Source organism: Dromiciops gliroides, chromosome 6, assembly GCF_019393635.1.
Source record: "Dromiciops gliroides isolate mDroGli1 chromosome 6, mDroGli1.pri, whole genome shotgun sequence".
NCBI classification, from domain to species: domain Eukaryota; kingdom Metazoa; phylum Chordata; class Mammalia; order Microbiotheria; family Microbiotheriidae; genus Dromiciops; species Dromiciops gliroides.
Window position 1 is genome coordinate 132,130,795 of NC_057866.1, and position 21,140 is coordinate 132,151,934.

The 21,140-nt window shown below is 33.7% G+C and overlaps 1 protein-coding gene across 16 annotated transcripts in view; it reads left to right on the forward strand.

Annotated features, from left to right (window-relative positions):
- The window catches only part of ADGRL3 (adhesion G protein-coupled receptor L3), a 971,834-nt gene that overhangs the window by 208,038 nt on the left and 742,656 nt on the right, over nt 1–21,140 (forward strand). For all 16 annotated transcript variants that reach the window (XM_043972867.1, XM_043972872.1, XM_043972873.1 and 13 more), the window contains exon 2: nt 14,459–14,523. The gene's annotated coding sequence lies outside the window, so the exon portion shown is untranslated. The remainder of the gene's footprint in view (nt 1–14,458; nt 14,524–21,140) is intronic.

Sequence of the window (21,140 nt, forward strand, 5' to 3'; positions counted from 1 at the left end):
CACTCCTCCTTTTTGTGTCTGCCACTTAGCTTCCCTAGTCATCCTCAGGTCTTGGCTAAATGATACTTTGTGAAAGAAACATTTCTCAGACCTTAAACTTAGTCTTCCTCTGAGAACACCCCAGATTTATTTTTATATAGTTTGTAAATTGTTGTAAATATCATGTATATAGTTGTAATAGTTTTTTATCTTTTGTTCCTCTCTTTCTCTCTCTTTCCTTTCCTTTCCTTTCCTTTCCTTTCCTTTCCTTTCCTTTCCTTTCCTTTCCTTTCCTTTCCTTTCCTTTCCTTTCCTTTCCTTTCCTTTCCTTTCCTTTCCTTTCCTTTCCTTTCCTTTCCTTCTGTCCTTCCTTCCATCCTTCTTTCCGTCCTTTCTTCCTTCTTTTATAAATAGTTGTTTACATTTTGTCTTCCCCTGTAGACTGTGAAATCCTTGAGAGCAGGAAGTCTTATTTATCTATCTATCTATCTATCTATCTATCTATCTATTTATTTATTTATTTATTTTACTTTCTTTTTAAACTGAGCATTCATCACTGTGCCTTGTGCCTACCAGATTTTTAATAAATGTTGGTTGATTGAATGACTACAAGTAGTAGTAGAAGTACAGTCCTGCATGGTAGAAGAAACTCCTGGGAATTCCTTATACCTGTAAAATCACAAATGCAGTCCCTATCCTATTAAATGTCACAAAAATTAGTTTTCAGTTTATTTTATTACAATTTAACTCTGTAAAGTCAAGCCATCACAAGAAACTTTCCTTATTATATTGAGATAATTTCTACATTAATCAGAGAACATGCTCACAGGACTATCCTGGCCCCACATTAGCTCAGCACCCATTCTTCCCTACTGGGTTTAAGGTACATGCAAAACATTTGAGACATGTGCTAACCTGAGCTCACAAACCAAACTTTTGGAGCTCTTTATTTATGGTACAAAAGCCTGCGCCACATGGTTCCTTTAAATACTGAGCTTCCTTAGTGCACTTAAAATTTTATTTAAATCATTTCCCACAAGACTGTATCCATTGTGCAAACTCAGTTGCATATGTATCTTTCCTATTATCATGTATATCTTTGTTAAAAAGGTAAACTTTCAAAAAACACAGCTACAAAATAGGAATAGAAATTGAGGTCACTTAACTACAGGTATGTTATGAAAATAATGTGCAATTTATAAGGCAATTGTAGTTCCCTGGATCCAAAGCTCAGGAGAGACTGCATATTTATTTTCTGCTTACTTCTTGCTTCTTCTATCTATATTTTCTTTGTTTAGAGGGGCTGAATTAGGTATTCTGTATAAGGGAGTTTTTAGATAAGGGAGGGTTCCACTTTAAAGGTCCAAACTAGCTTGTTTTTTAAACTTTTTGGTAGAAATATTTCTCATATAGATTGTTGCTTTTAACAGAAAATAGTAAATATCATTTACATTATTCTTGATTGACACAAGTAGCTTATCAACATCAATTATTCTACTATTTATATATGTGTGTGTGTGTATGTACATGTACATTCAGGTAGCTTATCAATACCAGTTACTATACTGTATATAATAGCACCCTCATAAACCTGTAAACCTTTGAGGTATGTAGGACCCTTATATTAAATAGCTCCACAATTATGTAAGCCTATAGAATTCTTGCATCTATATTTTTTACTATTTTTAATATATTATATCTCTTTTTGTCAACTATTACTTGTGGCTATTATTAGAATTTCTACTTCTAGTTCTATCACAGGTATAATCTTCTGATTCTCTTGTACTGGAGACTTGAAAGCCAGAAAGTAAAGCTTATTTGTACCATTAAAAAAAATCAAAGTAAATTAGTTAATTCAGCAAGCAGTTATTAAGTGGTCATCTTGTGCCAGGTACCATGTTACTTGTTGGGGATAGATAAAAAGAAAAGAAAAAAGGAGTCCCTGTCATCAGGATACTTATATTCCACTAGTTTCTGCATGAGGGCCTAAGAGGCATCTCCCCTAGGTATTATATGTAAACTTGAGTTCAAATACTCTCTGATATCACAGTTGACTGCTTAAAGTTTTTTTTAAATTGCTTTTGTTATATTTTGTTGAATTTTTCTTTTTTGCTTCCTAAACCTCAGTCATCTTTGCTTAAGGCTGCCAAAAAAGTTACCTTCAAATAAGTGAGGGGCTGGGGTTACTGGATTATTCTTTTGGTCCTAGTTGTAAGATAGGGATTTCCAATGCAATTTAAGAAGCAAGAATCTATAATCATTCAAGTTGTATAAGTGATTGATCATTTCATATAAAATTTGAGCAGTATCTAAAGGGCTACTTGCCTAAAAATATCTCTTCTACTGGACCATCTTGGATTACTGGTTGGAAAACAATCATTTGCACATGGAGAGAGATGGGGCATTCCTCCTCTGATCATATGTCTAAATCTCCAAAGGACCTCAAACCCTATTGTCCAATCATCATTATTTTATAGCTGAAAAAAGTGATGACCAAGGAGCATAAGTAAATTGACCAAAATAAGACAGAAAAAAAAATATATCAACAATAGAATTTGAATACAGGTCCTCTGCTTTGTAAGAGGTTAAAATTCTAGCTATACTATCAAAAATCTAATGAGTGGTCACCAATAAATTATAAGCTTTAGCAAGATTATTTAAGTGTTTAAGTATTTATTAAAGAGCATTAGGATCAGAGAGAAAGGTAAATATATAACTATTTCTAAGAGACCCCATCATCTGACCCACCAAAGCGAGGTCAGGAACCAAAAGAGGAAAAAACCCTCTGCCAACATCCAATTCCTACTTCGTGTCCTCCTCCCAGAAATGGAAAGCTCCTCAAGTTGATTGGCTGGTAGCCTTGACAGACAGTACCCATGAGCAAATGTCACTTCCTGACGCCAAGGACCTTGACCACATGGCTTGCCCTCAAATGCCTCCTCCTCATGGCAGAGCTTTCCTATAGCAGCTCTCTAGCAGGTGGTTTCATTCCAATCATTACAGCTTTCAGAACCAGTTCTCTTTCTAATCTGTCTTTCTACTTTGATGTAGCTGTTGTTCAGTCCAACTCTTCATAAACCCATTTAGAATTTTCTTGGAAAAAGATATTGGAGTGGTTTTCCATTTCCTTCTCTAGCTCATTTTACAGATGAAAAAACTGAGGCAAAGAGGATTAAGTGACTTTCCCAGGGTCACACACCTAGTAAGTGTCTGAGACTGGATTTGAACCCAGGTCCTCCTGAATCTTGGTCCAGCAGTACTCTATCATCCATGACACTGAGTTTCTTATCATGTTTCATTACAGTCTTATTTTAACAAGAATATTAGAGTGATTACTTAACATGAATGACACCTTGGATGGTGAGACAAAGGGTAATTACATTGCAGAAGGTAGAAATATTTTAGCCTAGAACCATGAGTAGGAGTGAGAAGTAAGGGTACTAGGTCTAGGTTCGTGCCTGACTAGATTACCCAGCATCTATAGCATCCTGTGCACAGACCCTTCCAAGTTTCTTTCTTCTGATACCATTGTTTTAATCTGATACATTCTTCTCTTTTCCAAAACTGGTAACTGTGACATTCCTATCTTCTGGGCCCTTTAATACAGCAGTTCTCCCTTTCAAGTACTGGCCTACAATGTGTCCAGAATCACCTATGCTTAAATTCCCTTTTTATGAACTTACTAACTTGCATACATGCATCTCCTAATATGGGTCTCCCATGTATTTGAAAATAAATGTCTATTATTTTCGAGCTTTAAGCAATTATGATGAAATTTTCATAAATAATAGGCTTAGTAGTTTTTTCTACAAGTACTGAAAATTGCTTAGCCAACATTTTTTGGCAAACTACTTTTAAGAGATTAATGTAAAACCAAATGTTTTCTTTGACAACAGTATTGTATTATCAACATAGAATTGTTTCTTAGTGTTTACACTTAGGTCTAGGGATTTTCCAACTCCTTCAACATTGCTGGATTATTTCAAATCATTTCCTGTCAGAGAGCTTCTGATATTTAAGTACTATCTGGGGATAGCTAATACATTTCTATTTTTTTTAATTGTACCGATTTCATTTTGATAAAAAATTCATTAAACTTCATTATTTCCCTAGATAATATTTAGGCTGATCCTATGCATTCTGCTAGGCTAAATTCCAAACTCAACTTTAATATAATGACTATGTTCCAGGAGAATTTATTTTAATGAGGAAAGACAGCATTGCTGTATCTTTACTAGAGGGATGATAGTCCCTTATGAACAGTTAAGAATGAAGCGATTAAAGGAGGGGGGAGTGGCATTTCCACAAATGGTGAAAGAAAACTTATAATTAATATGGTTTCCTTGCAGGTCTAGAGGTTTCGATTGTACTTTAGGCATTACATATCTATTTAGTCAATTTCTTTAAAACCAATGACATCAAACCTTTGTATCAGAGTTCTCTTCTTTGCATGTGAAAAACCTTAAATTTCCATTTGTTTCAATTAATGAATTGTGCTAGAGTAGTAATGTGATTAATGTGATTATGTCTTTCTTTGCAGTATATTTTTCATGGTTTAAAAGAGAAATAAATGGACACAGCCATAATTGATTGGGAATGTATTAAACATGTTTATGTCTCTAAGTAAACTATAAAATATTTATGTTTAATTATATCATGGAAAGCTTATTGAAGGGGACAGCTAGGTGGTGTAGTGGATAAAGCACTGGACCTAGATTCAGGAGGACCTGAATTCAAATTTGACCTCAGATACTTGACAATTACTAGCTGTGTGACCCTGGGCAAGTCACTTAGCCCTCATTACCCCACAGAAAGAAAAAAAATAACTTAAAATGTAAAACGAAAGCTTATTGGCATTGCCTTTCAGAAAGTATGCACTGATTTAAAAAGAAAGGACTGCTAAACTCCATCATAGTGAATTTATGAACTCTATTTCAATATAATTGGTTTCCTTTGTAATCTATTGCATTTTAATTTATGTATTTTAAAACATTATTTCTAAATAACAATACCCTTGATTTAGAATTTTATATTTTTCAAATTTCTGGTGCATCCTATTTGATTCTCAGTCATGTCATGGAGGTCATTGACATAAATATTCAATTCAATGAACAAAAAGTGCCTACTATGAGATACAATGAGGTAATATATGTAAAGTGCTTAGCACAGTTCCTGGCACAAAATTGGCTCTATTTAATGCTTATTCTTTTATCTCTTCCCTACTACTTGTACTATATTGTGCTAGACACTTAGAAAACCAAAATGAAAGTCAACTTTCATTCTTGCTTTCAAAATGTTCTATGATCTAGTAGGGTGTTAAAACATGCATAACTATAATACAGCTTAACATGTATAGGAGAGGTCAAAAAGAGGGATGGGAGACTTTGTGAGGTTAGGATTAGTTCTAGTAATGAAATTTTAGGGATGGCTTCCTGGAGGAGGCATCAAGAAGAGGGTTTCAATAAATGAAGACAAGAAAAAGTTTTAGACATGGGAAAAATGCACAGACTCAGGAAGAGGGCAGGATGAAATTTGAAAAGCTGAAAGAGATCTTAGAGGTCATTTAGTCCAACTGCCTCATTTTACTTATAAAATGGAGATCAGAGAAGTTAAATGACTTTCCAGAAACAGAATTTGAACTCAGATCTGGTGGCTAACAAGTTCAGTGATATCATTTTGGGGGGGGGGCAGTACAATGAGTGTCAAGTGACTTGCCCAAGGTCACACACCTAGTAAGAATCAAATGTCTGAGGCTGGATTTGAACTCAAGTCCTTCCTGAATCCTGGGCCGGTGCTTTATCCACTGCACCACCTAACAGCCCCTCAATTTTTTATTAAAAATTCTATCACTTGGGCAGCTAGGTGGCGCAGTGGATAAAGCATGGGCCCTGGATTCAGGAAGGATCTGAGTTCAAATTTGGTTTCAGACTCTTACTAGCTGTGCGACCCCGGGAAAGTCACTCATACCTTATTGCCGCCCCCCCCCCCCAAAAAAAAAAAAGAAGAGAAAAGAAAAAGAAGTGGAGGGAAACATAATAAAAATAGAAATTGTGGATAGAAACCGGAACCATGTCTTGATTGATACAGGGAAATTCTGGATGATGAAATCCCTCTACTAGTAGTAGTTCTGGCCCTTGCCTGTGACAAAGTCTTAGAGTTGCCATGGATTTTGAGAACTACAGTGACTGTCTAGGATCACAGAGCCAGTATATGGCATACCAAACTCAGTTCTTCCAGGCTCTAAGGCTGAATCTACTAATTACACCAGGTTGTATCTTGATACATTTAACACAAATAATTACTCATATTCATATAGTGTTTTAAAGTTCATTTAATACTTGAATCACAGCAGTCCTTTTAAATAGTCCAAGAATTCCCACTTTATAGATTATGGAAAGGAGCCTGAGAGAATCCAGTGGGTTTATTTTTGCCATAAAAACATAATGGGTAAGTTTTGTAGTTAGACTTTGAGCCCATGTGTGGTAGGCTTTGTATTGGTTTTGTGTAGATAGGAAGTTGGGTGCTGGGGGTGATGTTATGAACAAGCAGTATTCAGGTTCCTTTTCTGAGCAAGGAGATTGTGCCTCTGTGACTGGAACTCCTTGTCTCTCCTTTCCTTTTTATGCTTCTCATCCTCTATCATCTTTCCTGGGTGAATCCACCAAGGAGTTGTTGTAGCATTAGTTTAGCTCCTTAAAATAAAAAAAAGATTTTGTTCTCCCCCACCATTGCTCTATGTACAGGGTGTCCCAAAAGTCTTAATGCAATTATAAGCTAAAATGATTTAAAGCAAATTTCAGCGGTGGTAGAAAGTTTTACATTATTAAAACTTTAAATTTCCCTAACACTTTTGGGATACCTTGTAAAGGGACACAGACTAAGGGGAAATGGTTCAGAAGCCTCACCTTAGCCCCTTGTTGACTAACTTGCCCCGTTGACTTTACATGGGGAGTTGAGTAGTAGTATATTTTAATTATAAATCCTTTTAAAGTGTGTTCTTTTAAATTTTACATTGTAAAGCATTTCTGGAGGATTTTGCAGCCCAAGTATTCATGACACCTAAAACTTTGAACTTATTACACCGAGCTTACAACACCAATTGGTTAAGAGAAAAGGAAGACTCAAAGGTGATTGAGGCTTTGAGCCTGGATCACTGAGAGGATAGTAATGTCAGGTGGGGTCCATTGTAGGAAAGTGAAGTTCAGTTTAAGAAGTAAGAAGTTTGAAGTGGAGATGTCCAACCTGAAGTTAGAAATGCAGGGATAACTCTCAGAAAGTTATTTATCTGCATGGAGATGATAAATCCTTGCAGCAGATTAAATTGCCAGGGGGGGTTGAGCATAGAAAGCAAAGAAGACCAATTGCACCAAGAATTAAATGATCCATTCTAAAGTTTTATAGCTAGTTAGTGGCCCAGGTCTTAGAATTCCCAAGTCAATGTTATTTCCTTTAAGGTATATGATCTTTTTATTGTGAACAAAAGGATAAGTGGACTCTGTCATTAGTATAAGAAATGTATAGAGGGAAAATAATTTTTCTCAGTCTCTTGATGCTTGATTATTGTTTACTGCTGTTTCAGACTCTAATGAATTCTCTCTCTAATTTGAGATTTTTGCTATCGACAAGAATAAATCTTTAGAATAAAAAGTGATGTTGAATTCAGGTGTGCGAGGATGAGGAATGAGTCAGATGTGTGGAAAAATAATAAGAAAAAAAAACAGGGTTAAGGAGGGCCATGAGGGAGGTAGAACCCATTAGATTGGCAATTTCCTTTATTTTTTGAAAACCTAGTTGCAGAAGATTTTTCAGTGCAAGAATCTTGAAGAAAAGAATTGCCAGTTTAAATGTCACTTTTGTTTTGTAAAGTTGTAGCTTTGCCTAATCAATGGTTTGTGCCTGGAGAACTATCTGAAGTGTTCCCCTCAGGTCCAGAAGAATTCATGAAGGAGACAAAGACTTGGACAATAGAATTCTTAGATAATCAGACAAGAAAATGACTGAGGCTAAGCAAAACACTTGGTAATAAAAAGTATGTATCAGGAATTTCACTCCCTGTATAGCTGAGGAGTCTGTGCCTTCCAATTTCTCATCATCTGTTAAAGTAATTGCTTTTGTTCCATTAAGCTAGCACACTGTGGTGATATAGAACTGGGAAGGAAAAACAGAAAATTATAAATCAGCAAAAGCAAAACAAAAGCAAAAGCAAAACCAAAACAACAAAAACAGTCCCCTAGGGTATAGCTTAAAAAGTATTCCTTCTCTTTAGGCACTTAAGTGAAGGAATAAAAATGACGATTTAAATCAGAAAATATAACTGCCTGTTGTTTACAAGGTGAAAACAGGAAATCTGTTCAGGGCTGATTGTTTTTGTTTTTTAATCACATATGACTGAGATAATAATGATATCTGCCTTTCCACAGTCCTTTAAGATTTGCAAAATATTTACATATTATGATAATAATGTCTAGCACTTACATAGTACTTGAAGACCTGCAAAATATCTTCCATATTTTTATAATGGCTAGCATTTCTGTTACACTTTGAGGGTTGCAAAGCACTTTACTTAAACATGTTCTCTCATTTGTTCCTCACGACAATCTTGTGAGGTATTTGCTATTATTCTTCTCATTTTGTAGAATAAAATACTGAGACTGGGAGAGATTAAATAACTTGCCTCACCTCTTCAACCTCTTCTTCCTTGAGGCTTACTCTATTGCTCTTTGATCTTATAGATGCGCTGTGGGCTTCAGGCCAATCTAGCAGAGAACTCAACCCACCTCAACAGCATCCAACTCTCCAGGAACAGAGATTACAGGCATATACCACAATGCCTGGCTTTCTATTTCTATAGGACTTGAAGTTTACAAAATATTTTACATGTATCATCTCATATGATCAGTGGCATCTTTAGGCTAGCCCTCAGTTATTCTTCAATCTTTCCTGTCTTTTTTTTTTTTTAGTGAGGCAATTGGGGTTAAGTGACTTGCCCAGGGTCACACACCTAGTAAGTGTTAAGTGTCTGAGGCTGGATTTGAACTCAGGTACTCCTAACTCCAGGACCAGTGCTCTATCCACTGTTCCACCTAGCTGCCCCTTTCCTGTCTTTTTTAAAGTGTGTTATGGTCTCACAATGCCATTTTTGTTGATTCTACTTTTATAGTTCCTTGTTGGTCATGTATCACAGTCTATCCATACCCACCTGGGCCTCATTGTCCCTCTTTAAGTCATCCTCAATTTGATTTTTTTTGGGAAGACTGTGGCAGAAGCAGTCTATTCCTTTGTTGAACAGTTCTTCTGATTAGAAAGTTCTTTCTTCTATTAGGCTGAAATATCCTCCCATTGAACATATGTAGAAGGAGATTTTAACCTAATCTAATTCTCTCTATGGAGCTATACTATACATTTATGTACCTGCTTCATTCATTTAAATGCAGTTCCAAAGACATAGAATGTTAGAACTGGAGGGCTTAGAAACCATTTTGTCTAAACTCTTACATGTTACAGATAAGCAGATTGTGAATATTATCTTATATAATGAATTTCATCTTATATAATATATTAGGAACATATACATTGGGGATGATCTCTGAGTGTGTTATGTGTACAACAATTGGTAATAGCATTATAACATTTATTTTCTTGATATCCCTCTGTGTAGATGCCCATGTAAATATACATTTGGGAGGTCTATTTTGTGTGATTTAAATTGTTATTGTTATCTGTCAGAGACAGGAACTGTTTCCTTCAACTTGACTTCTATAGTTCTCTGAAAATCTGAAAGTTTAATAAATGATTTAGATGATTATGATGATGAGTCTACATTTGCTATCTTGTATCATGACTCTTTGAGACCAATAAGAGCCATCATGAGATTTAGTGGTCTTATATAGTAGCAGTACCACAATTAGTCAACAGTGTAGCAACAGGATCAGATGTTTGATCCAATATGGCTTCAGACAATTTAATATTGTGCCTTTTATCTTTGGCCAGAAAATAAATCAATGTAACATAATACATTCTGCTCATTATAATTTGAAACAATGGTGATTTGAATATGTGTGTTAGACTAAAATGAAAAGTGACCTTTTTTCATAGTCATTTATTTTTGTTTGCCTTTGTTTTTCTTTATCATAGTCATTTTGAGAATACCTCCTCACCACTCAACATACAGTCTCACTGTCTCTTTCTCTTTCCCCCTCAGCTCTCTGAACTCTTCCTTGCAACAAAAACAGACATTTAAGTAAAAAGCACTGTAATATGACAGCACATCAAGCATTCTGCATCCATCATCTACTCCTATCCTATTCCTTCCATCCTACTTCCATTTCTGTACTGAACAGAGTGAAAGGTGTTTCATCAATGGTTCCCATTTGCCTCTAGGGTAAAAGACAAATTCCTTTGTCTGACATTTAAAGGTATTCATAATTGGGCTTCAGTCTATTTTTCTTAACCATTTTCCCATAGTTCTACATTACAGCCAAACTAGTAGACTTGTTCCCTCTAGCTTCACTTCCATCATTTAGAATCTCTTGCTAACTTCAAAGTTCAACTCAAAAGAGGCCTGTACTAGTTTCCAGAAGTTGTTAGTGTGATTTCCCCACCCAAGCCCCTAAAATTTCTTTGTATTTATTTGACATGCGTTTTATGTACCTTTCTGGGAATATGTGTTTCTCCCAGTAGAAGGTAGTTCCTTGAGGGCATGAACTGTTTTGTTTTTCTCATATCCTCAAGGCCTAGGACACACACACACACACACACACACACACACACACACATTCAAAAAGTGAAAAAGGATAAAAAAATAGTCCTGATGACTATTCCTAGAAAGGCATAATACCTGGCATGATTAAACTGATTAAAGTCAAATTTGATTATTCCCATAACAATTTTTTTATAATAGGAAGTTCTATTCTTTATTGGACTCCAGAAAAATGTCCACACAACTTTGAAAGCTTTAAATGTGAAATTTTTCATTTCTTATATTCTTAGGTCTACAGGAAGTTTTAAACCTTGATTGTCACACATATGATGATTTAAAACAAAAAAAAATACCTGAATATTTTTTGGCAAATAATAACTTCTCTGTACCCCCATCTGTTAAATGATGGAATTGGAGTAAATTAACTCAAATGCCCTCTTTTTAAATTTATAATCCTAAGATTTGAAAAACTTCATTGTAAGGAAAGTTTAGGTTGTTACCTCAACCTCGCCTCTATAACTTTAGTTGCTCATATGGTGGTTGACTAGGTCTGTCCTGATTAGGACAAGGATTTTTTCTAGTGGGTCCCAGGAAGCATCTTCCATATTTTCCACCCTCATTATATTATTTACCATCTGTATAATCATAGAAAAGTCACTTAATTTCCTCGAATCTGTTTCACCTCTAAAATATTTTCATGTACAGTTCTCATCTATACTCATCTGCAAAATGGAGAAAATTATACCTATATATAGATCTATCTCACAGAATTGTTGAGAGACTCAATTGAGATCTTGTGTATAAAGCTCAATGAAAATCCTAAAAAGCTATATAAGTTCCAGCACTTGTTGGTATTATTTTAATCCGTTAGGCACCTATAACCTTAGGACCCTGTTCTCAGTTGTGGATAGGCAATGGATTTTCACTTAATGAGATAAATTAATCCCTGATCACATGTTGGCTTTCTTGTGTGCTGTCTGTTGCAGATAACATAATTCCTGAGCTCAGTTAAAAAGCATGTCTCTAGAAGGCCCTCAAGGAGTGACTCTAATTATGGGGATTTTAGGCACTAGGGTACTTTTATCCTAAGATACATTTGGTGAGCCAAGCCCTTTAGAACCTCTTAAATTATTTCCGGTATTCAGTTTCTTCACTACTTATAGGTATAGCTATAAGTCTTTATGTATCTTTCAGCCTAAGAATTGTATTTCCTATTGATTCATTGTCATTACTCAACTTTCACACTGTTTCCTCCATCTTTCTCTTGTTATCCGTTTGTCTAGTTATCTCTGTACAGATGATAGAATTCTCATTACAAATGCCAGATATTTCTTTACTAATGCCAGATGCCTCCTCCTTTTAGGGTGTTACTTACCCAGATTGATATATATTATTTTAGGTCCAGCTTTGTTACTTGGGCTGCTGTTAATTTTTTATTCATTCCTTCTAGTGACTTATCTTTGGAATCTTTTAATCCCTAACTTTGGCTAATCACATTATAGTTGTGCTTTTTGGGGGGTGGGACTTGTCCATTTTTCTTACTTTTTGGTTCATTATACTTTTTTCTATTTTTTTCATCTATTCATGTTAGAAGAACAATTGAGGACCATTTACTCTCTCATCTTGCTAGAACTACCTACTTTTAGATGCTTTTAAATACTTTGTCACAGAGGGTTTATTTTTTTAAGCTATCACTCTTGTAACAGTCATAGCAAACCAATTAAAAAGTGTCCTATAGTATTAAATTACTGAGTTTTGCTAGACACCTTTAATAATACCTCACTTAATCCATTATCATAGATCCATAAATAGTTGGGACATGTATTTTTTGTGACTCAAAAATGTCTATGTTTCTTTTTCCAAAGGGTATTTTTCTATGTAGTTTTTTATCTAAAGATAATAAATCAATGCAACACTATTTCAGATTTTAAACAGCTGTTATGTATTATTTGATTTGTTGAAGACTATCAGCTTTCAGCTTGCCACAAAAAATATGAAATGGTGAAAAAGGAAGTGTGATAGAACTCATGATTTATATTTTAAAATTCTGTTCGATCAATCTGCATTCTTATTGATTTGGATATTCCTCGGTACATACTGAGTACCATCTTTCTACCTTTCTCATCCTACATAAACTTTATGAATGTTCTTCCCTAGAGCCTCCGCATATGATTCATGTAATATGTTGAACACTTTGTTCTAAATCAGGGTTTCATAAACATTGTCCATGAACTTTTTCTTTTCTTTTAAAAATATTTTTGATAATTATTTCAATATATTGGTTGCCTTTGTAATCGTGTGCAACTTATTTTGTGCATTAAAAACATTCTGAAAAGGGATCCATATGTTTCTTCAGATTGTCTAAGGGGGATCTATTACAGAATATATTAGAAACTCCTGTTCTAAATCTTTTCATATTTATTGAGTATTAGTGTAACATGCATGCTTAAGTATACTTAGCTTCTAGTAATCTAAATGGGCCATCACTTTTTCAAGTATGTTGTTGTTCAGTCATTTTCAGTTGTGTTTGACTCTTTGTGGCCCTGTTTGGGGTTTTCTTGGCAAAGATATTGGAGTTGTTTGCCATTTCCTTCTCCAGCTCATTTTATAGATGGGGAAGTAAGGCAAATGGGGTTAAGTGGCTTGCCCAGAGTCACACAGCTAGTAAGTATCTGAGGTCAGAAGAGTCTTCCTGACTTCAGGTCCTGAACTCCATCCACTGTTCCATCTAGCTGTCCTTTTTCAGCTTATACATCTTCCTTATATAATCCTTGATTCCTTCTGCTTCATATAACTTAATATTATGATCATGCTTAAAGCTGTCATGCAATTTCTATTGGTTTTGAGTCACCTGCAATTTTCATTGCTCAAAAATAGTCATGTTTTAATAGTCACAATGCAGCATGGATTGTAGAACATTTATGTTAAAAGCAAAACAAAGCAAAGCTTGGGTTTTAGCAGCCTGGGGTTGTTATAAGCACTGTAACTTTCTCCACAAGCAAACCAGCCTATTCTTGTACTCCTATTCAACTGTGGGCTCAACTCCTTTCTTTCCTGCTGTGCCTATCTCCAATACATACACTGACATACAAATACAATAGACTGGCCAGTTAACTGTGTGTCATAGCCCGGAGAGTTGGCATTTTTCATCCATTTAGTTTTCCAATATGAAATGTTACCTTGAGATCTTTTGAGCAAATAAATGGATCCAGCTGAGTATTGTCTCATTTAAAATAAGCATTTTGGAAAGGCAGAGATGTGTTTTAGTAACATGTCCATTGTTAGAAATTGTTTTTAGAGCTCTTCCTTTGGAACTGTCTTCACATTCTATGTCACATGCTTTTGAATGCCCATGGAGTAAATAAATTTCTGTCCTTTAGGGCAGAGTAGGATATTTGAAACTACTACAAATAATGGAAGCCTACTGAGACAAATTAAACATGGGTTTAAAAGGAAAAGTGACTTGTAAAGTGATTCTGAACACCATTCAAAAAAAGGTTAAAATATTGTAAACACTGCAGAAATGTTTGTAGCCTTCCACCATTAAATTCTTTTGGAGGTCAACTTCTTTGTGCATGTGTATATGTGTGCGTATGTGTTTTAAAGATTGGTCTTATAATCACAATTTTTATTATAATAAAACCATAATTAAAAGTTCCTCCTAAGATATAGATATTTACCATGCTGCCATTAATATTGCTTGCTTCAAATGTCAATTGAAGTGTAATTTTTAGGTACACAATTTAATCTTAATTTATTCTTTCTCTTTTTTTTTTACAGAAATGTTGATTGCTGTGATCTGCAAAAAAAAATATGGATTTTTAGCAACTGAAGAGCAAGTCAAGGTAACTATTCAATCACTGATGACAACTATGTTTAATTAATTTAAGAATTCATTGAAGACATAGTAAGTGGTTCTATTTAAATCTTAAAAAGAGTTTATTAGGTTTTTACTGTGTTCAGATTACTGTCTAACTGTTGAGAATAACAATGATTTAGAAAAATTGAAATAGTCTCTATCCTAAAAGAGTTTGAATTCTTAAAATGTTTCATGTTCAGTTATATCTAGTATGTTAGTTGGGCATTTTTATGAATTTTCAGAAATAATTTGAAAGTCATATTGGCATTCCTTGTTTTAGTTGTTCAGCTTTGAGAAATAGAACATATAGATGATGGTAAAGTATGTAAATGGGTATGAAGATTTTGGCTTTTATAAAAACAACAAAAACTATGTGGAATATATAGTCTAAAAATCAACTACAATTAAATGCTACCCAAAAAGTGGAAAAACTAACTTATAAGTTAGATGAGTGTGTCTACTTATCTCATTTCTCACATTTACTATCATTAAAAGTATCCAACTGATTTCTATCTAGTCCCTACCCAATGGTATCTGATATATCAAAAACAATTAATGTTAGCAAATAAAACAGATAAATAGCAAAAGCACAATATACATTTGACTTAGTATTTTTTTTAATGTCATTTCCCCACCTTGAAGTACAGCTGACTTTCCATTTAGGTTAGCTTTTTTTGGATTATTTGCAGATTATATCCTGAAAGCAGCTTGTATGCTCTTTGACAGATTTTTAAAATCAAGTTGTTGTATAAACACTTTTTTTTTACCGTAATGATGAAGGATCAAAATGTAGTAAGTGGTAGCAATAGCTTTGAAGCTTATCATACTTAATTTAATTTTTTTTTTGGGGGGGGTCAAATTTCTTTGCTCTTTGAATTTACTTAGATTGTATTAGAATCTTGGTTACAGGTAATCTTTTGTTTTGAATTATCCTTTTTCACTTTGGGGCATGTTATTTTTCTTTCTGTCTTTAAAAAAATAGTGTCAAATTCATAGGATCATTTTGGATTTGTTAACTTATTAGAGTAGAAATAAAAGAATTCTAATTTATATGGAAGGGAAAAAATCCTTCAAAGGTGAAGGGATTTTTATTTTTTGAGTTTAGTAAATTGCCTTTAAAATATCAGGTACAGAAAAGGGAAGATAATATTAATGATTATTATTTATTCTGATTTCTTATTGCTTATTTTAAGTATTTTCTTCATTAAAATTTATTTTCACATAGTTTCAAATTTATTTTTCTTTAAATTATTTTTAAATAGTCAAATTACAGACTTTCTTTGCTAAAGAAATTATAATGATCCCCAACTTTCCCTGAAAAAATCACATTTAACCAAAAATTGAACTAATTGAGGACATTCATTTTGAATATATGAATCCTTGTCATTCCACCCTTTAGAATTGATAAGGTTTAAACATTAGGCATGGAAAATATTCACTGAAAGTTTTAATTATTTTGACTCTTAAGCATTTTCAAATTTGTAAATTTAGGAAGCTTGTAAGGGAATTGAGAAAGCTCCAGTCCAATAGACCTAAGGTGATAGAGTAAAGTTTTGAAGGAATTGATTTATGATGGTATTTTTTAAAATACATAACTTGTACTTAGGATTATAAGTAACGGATGTGTGAAACACTGTGGATTCCATCCTGTTTGAATGTGAATGCTTAAGCAGCTAGTATCAAAATATGTTTGTATATACATATGGTTTGAAACATCATACAGTGTTCTATAATATATGTGTATACACACATACTAGGCAGCTAGGAGGTTTAGTGGATAGAGAACTAGGATTGGAATCAGGAAGATTCATCTTCTTGAGTTTGTGTCTGACCTAAAACACTTACTAGCTAGATGACCCTGGGTAAGTCACTTTAGCCTGTTTGCCTCAGTTCCTCATCTATAAAATAAGTAGGCGATTGAAATGACAAACCATTCCAGTATCCTTGTCAAGAAAACCCCAAAGTAGGGTCATGAAGAATTGGATACAATTGAAACAATTGAACAAAAGTAACACACATATATGTATATATGCAGTACATACACATTCATGACTAGGAATGAACAAAGTAATTTAAAACTAGATTATAAATTTCTTGATGGTAAATACCATAAATCATTTCTATTTTTAGCTTTCTCAGTGCTAAGCTCTGTATAGGCATTATAGATATTTGCGTAATCAATGAAATAATTCAAACATTTTATAGTACCAAAACCCCCCCAAAAAAACAAAATATATTTTTTAGATGGCAAATGAATGAGAGACATATGACCAAAATGTTTTGATAAATGGGACTGATAGAGAGAACTACCTCTCATCTAAGGCCTCATTTAAGGAAAGCGTTTTTCATATGACAGTCAAAAGAGAGGGAAATTCTTTAGTTACTGAAGATAAACTTAATTTCTTAAAGAGATCTTATGTGCTTCATTTTAATTATTGTCAAGTAAGTTGTACAGATTTTTTTGTTTCATTTTAGTTTGAAACTTTGTATCATATTTGGCACATATATTAGCAAACTAGCACAAATATGTGTGCGTATTCAGAATAGTCATATTTGTATTTTAGAAGTACCATATTCCTTAAGGGTATGAAACTCCATGTTACATTTTCTGTTTCCTGCTCTCACTGTGGGCTTTAAGCTTTCAGTTCTTCCCCCAACATTTTTCCCTCTTCCTTTGACAACCTTTTCCCTTACATACACAGAAATCAACTTTTGTTTTGTTTTATAGAGCAAAAATGAATGAATTAAATTTCAATTCTGAAAGAGATTTTTATAGGATTTTCCCATTAAAATATTCTTCAATTCATTTTTGTATTTTCAATAAAGTACAGTCACTTCTTTTGGGAAGACTAATTATCATCTCAGTGATACTATAACAACAAGAAGGTTAGGCTTTTTGGTAGATGATTTTTTGGAACTAAAATATAATTTTCACTTTTAGCATTTCAATGGAATGAATTGGCCAAAGTCAAGACCCTGACCTATGAAAGTTACTAATTAAACATAAACCTTTTTCTCTATGTAATTTTATTATCAGTGCAGTTAAGAAAAAAAAAACAACAAAGTTTGGTTTGCCATGCCATTAGCATTTCTAATTAATTTAGAAACCACAGACACTTAAAGTGAATAAATGATATAATAATTATTCCATGGGGCCAACTTAAAATGATCAATTATTCAGGCCATCAATCCCATTCCATTTTTTCCATTCTTGGAGATATCCTTTCTGTCAGAATGTGTCGACCATGTAGTTGGTGCCCTTCAAAATTAACATGCATAAGCAGTAGCCTTCAGAAATCTGTAGGAAGATAATTCTAGCTGCTAGTGAGCTGAGCTGAATAGTTGCTAATAACCGTGGCTGCTGGTGAGTTGAGCTGAATATGAGTTGTCTGTCTACAATTATGTGACACAAGATGATTCAGGATAGAAAACAATGACCAGAAGTTGGTGTACATAAAAACACAGTCTCATGAAAACTTACGCTGGGGCACACAGAATTCTGTGCATGACAACCTAGAATAAATGTTAATAGGTATATTTTTTGTGACAAATGAGATCCCTAAAAAAATTGTTAAAACAAACAAACTAAACTAAACCCCTATTTTAGATGCACTTGAAGTCCACTGTGTGGAGAATGCTAATGTGCATTGTTATATATGAAGAAGAGTTATTTTACAAAACAAATACTTATTAACTGGAATTCATGTCTCATAATTTATTTATCCAGAAGTTAGCTTAGAACCTGGATATAAGTATCAAAGGCTTCTGAACAACTAAAAGTCCATGCAATAAAGTCACTCAGAGGAAAAATCCTTTAGGCCCTTACTCACAGGACCCCTAAGTTTAATTTATACCCACAGTTGGCCATCTGTTTACCCTATTCATGCCCTATTTCCCAGTTCTTAAGAAGCAGAAAATCATAAGAAGAGAACAACTAGAGACAGACTGGCAGCAGAACAAGGTAGCAGCTCATGAGTTCAGAAAGGCTAAAAATGATTCAAAGCAAGTTGTATAGTGCAATGTTTGATAATAATCTGAATCATTGAGAAAGGATTATGTTCAGCCTACAGCTTAAGAAAATTTAAAAATTTGTAAAGAATTTTAGATTTGTACCCCAAAGTTTTTACCATTAAAAAAAGAAACATTGACATAAAAGAAAATCTACTTCAAAAATTTAGTTATCTGCTATAATTTTTATCACCCTCACAGTCATTTTAAATGGTATATTAGATTTACCTAAAGATTTGGCAACCTTTATGGGAAGATGTATTATGTAATATGTTTTCTATATAGTCATTAAAACAAGAATTTTTGTTGTTTCCTTATTATATCATTAGTTCTGAGATTCCAAAATCTATGAAAATTTCATTCTATAATTATTTTCTTCCTTTTGAAATAGATTCAAATTAAATGATGGGGTTTTTAAGATATGTCAATTGCTTTAAAAAATGACAAGTAAGGGGCAGGTAGGTGTTGCAGTGGATAAAGCACCAGCCTTGGATTCAGGAGTACCTGAGTTCAAATCCGGCCTCAGACACTTGACACTTACTAGCTGTGTGACCCTGGGTAAGTCACTTAACCCCCATGGCCCTGAAAAAAAAATTTAAAAAAATGACAAGTAAACTACTGTTCTTCCTAGTCTTGATTTAATACAAATTTTATTACCTTCTGATTCATTACATATCATGATTTCTAAGGGCTAAGAGGAATTAACAATGAAACTTCTTCATTTTAGTTAAATATTTTTTAAAAAAACATTTGTTATATACATATGTGTATGTATATATTTATGTCTCTGAGTGTATATGTAATAGTTCTGAGTATTTTTCTAGTAGCAATACTTTTATAGAAAGAGAAACAGAGGATGTATTGGTACCTTCTGAGATCATGACTTTAAGAAACCCATTTGTTGATTCATTGTAGTAGTTAATAAGGTTATTGACAGGAATATCCCTAGCATCATAGGTGATAAAAATGAAATTTACTCATAGCTCTATTTTAAAAGCTTTCCTTATTTACAAATTCTCTAAAATTCTACTAGAAGAAATCTAAATATTTTTAATGAGTTATAAACCTACCTAAGGAAAAAGTACTTATTCCCTTAGTCCTCTTTGCATTTTATCTTGATTTCTAAAATGGGTCACTTGAGGACAACATAAGTATTCAAGAAGGAAGGAAGGAAGGAAGGAAGGAAGGAAGGAAGGAAGGAAGGAAGGAAGGAAGGAAGGAAGAAAAAAGGAAAAAAGAGATTCCTTAGATGGATGCTTTGGCTAACTGCTGCCTTCAGTGTTCTGAGAACAATAATGCAATTAGCTAAAATGTTTATCCACAAAATTTAATTCCTGGGGAGTATCTTCTCAAATTGCCTCTTACAAGTGTAATGGAAGCAAGCAGTTGTTTGCTGGTTTTGTTGCCAAGAATTGTGAATGGACAGATTTTTATAAAACTTGGTGGTAATGCATGTATAATCATGTAAACACTCCATTGTAAATCTGAATGGAGAAAATAAATTCTGTAGACAAACATTTTCAGTTAAATTCTGCCTCAATGTTCTCAGCAGTAAATAAAGAATTCCTGAGTGCTGTTAATTATTTAGCCTTTTAAGTTTATGTAAGATTTCCTTTAATTTCTGCTTAAATTCAGCATTGATTAAAATAATGTTAAATCAGTGTTCTGGACTATCAGGGTGTTAATCTTCTCCTGCCAAAACAAGTCAAAAGTGATGGCTTGGCATTTGTACTAGAAATTCCTAAAGGAAGTTGGGGTTGTTGTCATTATAGTTAAACAGACAACTAAAGGCTAACACTAATCTTATTCAGTAAATGTTTTACCTAATTATCCTATAGTAACATATTCAAAAGAACTTCCAAAAGATAGCAGAATAGATCATTGTAACTTCTTATCCATCTAGTTTCTTGAGTTATAATCCCTGAACAAAAGACACCCTACATGATTACGAATGCCTTTTCATTTTATCTGACACCTTATTGTTTCTAATGTTTTTCTTATTATGTTTCCTCACTTTCTCTCTGCCTTTAATCCATATCAAATAATATATAGGAACCTATCCAATAAATAATAGTAAGAATAACAATAAATTATATTTCTAAGAGAACATTGAGTAAAGAATCCGGACTAATCAAAGCTGTATTTATTAAAATAGCCAGATGCTCACCATTTGAAATAGATGAGAAAAGAGGATGGCTGAATGCCTGTATTAGATTTCAGTGGAATACCAGAGAATACATTTAATTCAGAATATACTCTGGAAAGGCATGGATGTAAAGGAAACCTCCATCAGAGTTGGAAGGAATCATCCTTGTTCCCGTGTCTTATGAGAGATCTCCTTGTGTTCACAAGGCAAATGGGAAATAATGAAATAATGGTGTCTCTATCACCCTCAAGCAATACATTTTTGAAGTTATTAGACCATAACTGAAGATTAGTTTCAAATTGCCTTTCATGCAGGCGTATGGCCTACTTTGACTAAAGAAGAAAAGGTTTTAAATTACTTAATTTTTGAAATGCTAGACAGATGGGAATATTTGACAGAGAGCTTTTATCTGAATAGTTAAAAAAAAGATTATTGCACATGATTTACAG